The 8,030-nt window shown below is 36.2% G+C and overlaps 1 long non-coding RNA gene across 2 annotated transcripts; it reads left to right on the top strand.

The window, feature by feature from the left end:
* The first annotated feature begins 759 nt into the window (after nt 1-759).
* Nucleotides 760-7,795, top strand: LOC150035684 (uncharacterized). Of its 2 annotated transcripts, XR_016530055.1 has the most exons (5): nt 760-1,214; nt 1,310-1,379; nt 2,207-6,614; nt 6,696-6,769; nt 7,652-7,795. It is a non-coding gene; the product is annotated as an uncharacterized LOC150035684 (long non-coding RNA). The 2 variants fall into 2 exon arrangements; XR_016530054.1 differs by having other exon boundaries at nt 2,207-6,769; nt 7,652-7,794.
* The last annotated feature ends 235 nt before the right edge of the window (nt 7,796-8,030 follow it).

Here is an 8,030-nt window from a genome sequence, read left to right as displayed (position 1 = left end):
TGTATCACGCAGTGATAATGTTCAATACTACAAGGAAATTAAAAGAACGAGAATAAGTTTTTATAGTCTTCCTAAGTAGTCTTCAGTACTATGATACCTTACCAAGAAAATCTTAAGAATACAGCAAAATAAACTTGAATTTTTTTTTCCCTCTTATTTACTTTGCTTTGCCTTAAAAGTGACCAAAGGACCAATAAGTTTAGGGTGTTAATAAAGGCATCTAGAATTTGCCCTTAATTGTGGCATTTCGTCACACTTCGTATGCTTACTATTTATTATTGTCCTTTGCTTGCAGTCAAATGGTCCAAGTCATTTATTACGTATTTAATGTCAAGTCGAATTTTGACTTGGTTCATTCTTCCCTCGATTGTTTAATATGTCAGTGACTTATTCGATATTAGCTAGTTTAGATCCTAAAATCAATCCATTTTAGTACGTTTGTTTAATTATATATTATGAATGTATGAATTAAATAATTTATCTATTGTATGCATATCGTATGTCATGTAGACTTAAAATGTAACACCCCGCACATTTTTTTTATATATAATAATGTAATTTCAGTAATGTTATTATTTGGTAATTCAATAATTGCTTAGTTGGAGGGCATTTTTGGAATTTTGGATCTCAAGTATAAATGCGGGAATTTAAGTTTGGTGGAAAATTATTCAATTTTGAATTTCAATGTGAAAGTTATGGCAGAAATTAATTTTCCTTTCAAAACGGAAAGAATTTATTATAATTATACCTTCCTTTTTAGTTATTACATTTATTATTATTATTTTTTTAAACCCTCCACCAACCCTTCTCTTTCTTCTTCTTCGCACCGCACGGCAACACCACCATCCCCAATTTTTCTTTCTTCTCCCCTCTTTCGACAGCGAGCATCTGTTCAGCAACGTCCTTCCTAAGTCGACTCAACTCCTTTCAGTCGTTCGGGCCACGAAGCAGTCGCTGCCACTCGATTCACGAGATCAGCCGCGTCTCTGATCGTCGAACCCCGACGGTATCACTCGCCAACCCCCGCTGGTCTCCGTGGATTGCAGGTCGTCGCCCAGAGTCTCAAGATTCCATAATCACTCGCGCCAAGATCTGAAGATTCACAACCCAACGGCCAGGTCGCTCGCCGTCAGTCACGCAAGGGTGCTTCGAATCCATCGTTTCTCGTCGTTTGTGCTACCAACAGTAAGGGTCGTCGGAACTTGTTTATTTGGGTAAGATTATGCCATTTTTTTTAATTGGATTTATTGGCTAATGGTGTTCTGCTTCAATCTATTAACATATATTTGTTTGGGCTTTAAAAATAAAGTTTTGGAGAAGCTTTGAAGTTAAAAATGTGCTGTCAAGAGGCTTTGGTTATGGTTTCGACAAGCTTTTGGGTAAGATTATTAGAAATTATTTGGTTAATTTGGTTATTGGAACTAAGCTCTTTTATTAATTGCAATTTGGATTATGTTTAGGCCTAATTCAAGATCCATCTAAGCTAGGAGGAAGATTAATTTGCTTTTCGCTTAGACATAATTTTGACTTCGAAGTAAGTAATCTTACCACTGGAACTGCCCACGGGCCAGGCTTTAGTTGTATGCTAGCATGGTGAGTGTATGTTATGGTAAATTGTTAGCATGTTGATTGATAGTATGACTTGAATCAAAGTATGTTCTGGCACGAGTTCTGACTTGTTTAAATACACACCTAAGAACTTGATTGTTAGTATGTGATGGTATGTGTTTTCATATGTCAACGTCTGATCTGCTGGTGTTAAGGCATACTTGTATGTTGTAGAATTATGATGTAAGGTTTACATGAATGTTGTATAATATGTTGTTGAGGATTATGTGTATGTGATGGAGCCATGGTACCAAGGATTTCATGTATGTTTTAGAATTGTACGGTGTTGATTTTTTGAACGTTGAGATTGTGTGAATATCCTCATTGATTAGTTAGATGCTCACTAGTTTTGTGTTTCCTTCGGGATTCACCAGTTTTGTGTTTCCTCCTAGATTCACCAATTTTGTATTTCCTTCGGGATTCACCAGTTTTGTGGGCATACTTAACTACAATAGGATAGGATTCAGTCTCTTGTCTGTTTCATGTGTTTATGTGCCATAGGTGGGTATCTAGAGGACATAGATGCCTAGCCTGACCCCAGTGGTAGGGTTACTTACTGAGTATTTCATACTCATCATTTCTTATATTGATGTTTCAGGAAAAGGTAAAGATACACCGGCGATGGCGCAGCGGAATTCGTGATCGTGACACTAGGACTAGGCTTTTTCACTTCCGCACCTTGAAATTTGAGTCCTTATTTTCTTTTTAATATTTAGTTTTACTGTTTAAAATTTATTACTAAGGATTATTTTTTTTATATACTTTTGTTAGTCTTTAAGAATTTTGGGTACTCTATTATTTGTTTTAACAATTGCATTTAATAAATGTCTTTTGAACTTCTCTTGTTTAATTAGCATTTATTTCAAATAACTGAGCATCGTTTTAAATTCTTTGCATGCATTTATTTTAGTAACGGCCTTACCTAAGTCTTAGGGGGTCGGGTCGTTACTGTTGGTATAAGATCCCATGTTTTGGGTTATATAGCCTGACTTACTATGTAAGTCTAGATTGTCCTTGTGGCCCATGAACGGATTCCTCGTCATCGCCAGGTACATCTTATCAATTACAAGTTTTATGATAGTTGTGCATTAAAGTATTTAGCTTAAATGCACCAGTTATGTTCTAATGCTAGGTCAGTGACTCGTTAGAAGTTATTATAAGAGGATTATCAGGTACGACACTACAAAAGAAGAAAAGTAAAATAGAGTAAATTATGAGGTCACTTGGTACTAGTTAATCTCATGGAAATTATGTTAGGAACGAACAAATATATGCCTTAATTCAGAGATGCTAAAGTTTGATGAAACTATGTAGAGTTATGACAATTTAGGAATGAAGGTATTTAAATGTTTAAGCCAATGAATAAAATTGTCGAGACAAGAATTGATCAAAGACTAATGTTATGTTTTTGTGTTGGATAGTGCAATCGGTGGTAGCATAAATCCACAGGCCAGTACTCAAGTATAAGGTTAAAAGTTGTTTTATGAATAAGGAGGAAAAGAAAAATAGTCTATAAATTTATTGAAGGTTTTGAGGTATTAAGAACCCAACATTTCGAGAAGAATTTTAGAAAGCATTCATAAGTCATAATCATTTGAGTAATACTAAGACTTGATGGAGTAGGCAAAGTATATGTGATGATATGAAGAATTCTTTTGGAATATCTAGTTAAGTTGATATCATTAAAGAAAGTCAAAATAGTTAGGCATGAGTTTGGACTTAAAGGGGATAAAAACAAGGTGTTATTTTTTTGGGTTGAAGGATTATTTTAGAGTACCTAGATTAAATTCATAGCGTTATTGTGATGAGGAGATCCAAGTTGGGAAAATTTGAACAAAAAAAAGTCTTTCGAAGTCTAAAAGCATGAAAATTGGCAAAGGAGAATTCTACAAGATGGAAATTCTTAGTGAGAGATATAAGATTTATGGAGGAGTTAAGTAAAATATAATTTAGTAAAGAGATTATGTTCCAATTGGACAGTGGAAAAAAAAGTGTCTTGAATTTAGTGGTTTTATCAAAGATAAGTGTAAAGGAGAGAGAAGTATCCAAGGAAGTTTACTTTTTGGAAAGAGAAAGGAATTTAATGTGTTCGAAACTCCTAGTTAAGTATGGTTTGAAGGCTTGATAAGAGGGGTTACAAGGTATTTGTTTTGATGTAAAAGAAGAATACCTCATTATCATGTGGAACTTTAGGACAATATGTGTTAGATGGAAAGATAGCTTAGGTAGGTGATTGGCATGTAACTTTGTTTTAACACAAGAATCTGTTACCAAAATAGAAGCTTGAGAAGGGATAAGTTAAAATGGAGTTACTAGTAACAGTAGATGATCGAGAACTATTGACATGGTATGTTGAGGCTTCATTAGTTAAGAGGTAAATCATTGAGGGCATTAGTAAGATTTAAGGGATTTTGAGTTTGTGTGCTAGTTGGAAATATGAACTAGAAACACCATCAAGTTGATTGAGAAAAGAAAATAATCCAACTCGAGGTAGACAATAATAGTATATGCACAAAAGTAAGTAAGTTGGATCTTCCAATATAACCATTGGTGTAAGGGATAGACTTGGCAATAAAGTTGAGTTGATAGTAAGAAGTTACTAAAAGTGGGTTTGGAGTATTACAAGATAGTATGTATTCTCTTGCATGGGCAATGAGTTAACTAGCTTTAAGTAGTACGAGTAATCCAAGCTAGGACTTATGAATCAAGAAGGTTTTATCGTTAAAAAAAAATGACTTCAAGGATCAATTATGGTTATTACGAGGTTATGAAAATGTATTATCAATTGACTTATGCTTTAGCATCCAGGGACTTTAAAACCTCATTTTCGGGGAAAATTTCGGACTCGTTCGCAGCGGGGTCTAAGTAATGATATATGATTGTTTCAAGCCTAAAGAATAATATGAGGATGACTCAAGCAAGTTTTATAGCCCATGACAACATAGAGCCTCATAATGAGTTTCTCACGAATGTGAGACTTAATTAGACAGAGTTATTCTCAGACATGTAGACCCTAGGAAAGACATCACAGTTGGTGCTTCTAGAGTAGAAGCAGTTTTCAGTTGACTAGATTTATTCTGGTACGTATCTTCAGATGACGCATTATAAAGCATGACCAGTTTCTTCACTGCACATATGAAGTTTTCCCAGTGACAAAATGGTAAGTTCAAATGTATGTTTTTAGTCTTAACTCTATGACCGTTTTCACAGGTCTCAGCTCGGACGTGTAGAAGTGTTGCTGATTTTCAACATCTTAAGTTTCATAGTTATTTATGGAAGGGGTTGTTACACCTCTTTTGGTACTAGTTTTAGCTATGTCAAACGATGACCCTCGTTTTGCATCTAGTTTTTTTTAAGAGTCTTCAGTTAGCATTGGGTACTTGATTGGATTTTGGTACAATTTTTTCACCCATAGACTGATGGTCAAATAGAATGTCTGAATCAGATATTGGAAGATATGTTGTGCGCTTGTGCACTAGAGTTTTCAGGGAGTTGGGACTCTCACCTGCATTTAATGGAATTCGCATATAATAATAGCTATCAGCTTACCACTGGCACATTACCATTTGAGGCCCTATATGGAAAGAGTTGCAAGTCTCCAGTATGCTAGGGTGAGGTTGGTGAGAGGAAGTTATTAGGACTTGAATTGGTGTAGACCACGAATGAGGCATTACAGAAGATCAGGGCTCGTATGCAACCATCTCAGAGTAGACAGAAAAGCTATGTCGATGTAGGACGTAAGGACTTGGAATTTGAGATTGGTGTGAAAGTGTTCTTAAAAGTGGCACCCATGAAAGGTATTATGATGTTTGGCAGGAAAGGGAAGCTGAGTCTGAGTTTCATTGGGCCTTTCGAGGTCTTGGAGTAAATTGGCCCCGTAGTTTACCGATTAGCATTGCCTCCATCACTTTCTTTAGTTCATAATGTCTTACATGTTTCAATGCTGAGAAAGTATGTAACAGATCCATCCCATGTAGTTGACTTTGAGCCATTGTGATTAAATGGCAACTTGAGTTATGAAGAGAGGCCTATGCAGATTCTCACTAGAGAGGTGAAGATGTTAGGCAATAGGGAAATAGCAGTTGTAAAGATTTTGTGGCAGAATACCAGTTTGAGGAGGCCACCTGGGAGCGAGAGGATGAGATGAAATCCCAGTACCCAGAGTTTTTTTTTTTTCAAGAATGAACTTTCGAGAGCGAAGGTTCCTTGAGGAGGGAAGAATGTAACACCCCGCACATTTTTTTTATATAATAATGTAATTTCAGTAACGTTATTATTTGGTAATTCAATAATTGCTTAGTCGGAGGGCATTTTTGGAATCTTGGATCTCAAGTATAAATGTGGGAATTTAAGTTTGGCGGAAAATTATTCAATTTTGAATTTCAATGTGAAAGTTATGGCAGAAATTAATTTTCCTTTCGAAACGAAAAGAATTTATTATAATTATATCTTCCTTTTTAGTTATTACATTTATTATTATTATTTTTTTAAACCTCTACCAACCCTTCTCCTTCTTCTTCCTCGCACTGCATGACAACACCACCATCCCCAATTTTTCTTTCTTCTTTCCCCCCCAATTGCACGCCGCCTCCGTCCACACGAGATCAGCCGCATCTCTGATCGTCGAACCCCGATGGTATCGCTCGCCAACCGCGCTGGTCTCCATGGATTGCAGGTCGTCGCCCAGAGTCTCGAGATTCCATAGTCACTAGCGCCCAGATCTGAAGATTCACAACCCGACAGCCAGGTCGCTCGTCGTCAGTCACGCAAGGGTGCTTCGAATCCATCGTTTCTCGTGGTTTGTGCTGCCAACAGTAAGGGTCGTCGGAAGTTATGGATTTGGGTAAGATTATGCCATTTTTTTTAATTGGATTTATTGGCTAATGGTGTTCTGCTTCAATCTATTGACACATTTGTTTGGGCTTTAAAAATCAAGTTTTAGAGAAGCTTTGAAGTTAAAAGTGTGGTTTCAAGAGGATTTGGTTGTGATTTTGACAAGCTTTTGGGTAAGATTATTGGAAATTATTTGGTTAATTTGGTTATTAGAACTAAGCTCTTTTATTAATTGCAATTTGGATTATGTTTAGGCCTAATTCAAGATCCATCTAAGCTAGGAGGAAGATTAATTTGCTTGTCACTTAGACATAATTTTGACTTCGAGGTAAGTAATCTTACCATTGGAACTGCCCACGGGCCAGGCTTTAGTTGTATGCTAGCATGGTGAGTGTATGTTATGGTAAATTGTTAGCATGTTGATTGATAATATGACCTGAATCAAAGTATGTTTTGGCACGAGTTCTGAATTGTTTAAATACACACCTAAGCACTTGATTGTTAGTATGTGATGGTATGTGTTTTCATATGTCGACGTCTGATCTGCTGGTGTTGAGGTATACTTGTATGTTGTAGAATTATGATGTAAGATTTACATGAATGTTGTATAATATGTTGTTGAGGATTATGTGTATGTGATGGAGCCATGGTACTAAGGATTTCATGTATTTTTTAGAATTATACGGTGTTGATTCTTTGAACGTTGAGACTGTGTGAATATCCTCATTGATTAGTTAGATGCTCACCAGTTTTGTGTTTCCTTCGGGATTCACCAATTTGTGTTTCCTTTGAGATTCACCAGTTTTGTGTTTCCTTCGGGATTCACTAGTTTTGTGTTTCCTTCGGGATTCACCAGCTTGTGTTTCCTTCGGGATTCACTAGTTTGTATTTCTTTCGGGATTCACCAGTATGTGTTTCCTTAGGGATTCACCAGTTTGTGTTTCCTTCGGGATTCATCAGTTTTGTGTTTCCTTCGGGATTCACCAGTTTTGTGTTCCTCCAGGATTCACCAGTTTTGTATTTCCTTCGGGATTCACCAGTTTTGTGGGCCTAATTAACTACAATAGGATAAGACTCAGTCTCTTGTCAGTTTCATGTGTTTATGTGCCATTGGTGGGTATCTAGAGGACATAGATGCCTAGCCTGACCCCAGTGGTGGGGTTACTTACTGAGTATTTCATACTCATCCTTTCTTATGTTGATGTTTCAGGAAAAGGTAAAGATACACCGGCGATGGCGCAGCGGAATTCGTGATCGTATCACTGGGACTAGACTTTTTCGCTTCCCCACCTTGAAATTTGAGTCCTTATTTTCCTCTTAATATTTAGTTTTACTGTTTAAAATTTATTACTAAGGATTATTTTTTTTATATACTTTTGTTAGTCTTTAAGAATTTTGGGACCCTATTATTTGTTTTAATAATTGCATTTAATAAATGTCTTTTGAACTTCTCTTGTTTAATTAGCATTTATTTCAAATAACTGAGTGTCGTTTTAAATTCTGTGCATGCATTTATTTTAGTAACGACCTTACCTAAGTCCTAGGGGGTCGGGTCGTTACATAAAATCTCACCATAAGATACCAGTATA

The sequence above is a fragment of the Benincasa hispida genome, chromosome 6 (assembly GCF_027475165.1).
Source record: "Benincasa hispida cultivar pf3 chromosome 6, pf3_genome.v1.1, whole genome shotgun sequence".
Lineage (NCBI taxonomy): Eukaryota > Viridiplantae > Streptophyta > Magnoliopsida > Cucurbitales > Cucurbitaceae > Benincasa > Benincasa hispida.
Note: the sequence above shows the minus strand (reverse complement) of the source record. Positions and strands in the feature narration are given on the sequence as shown.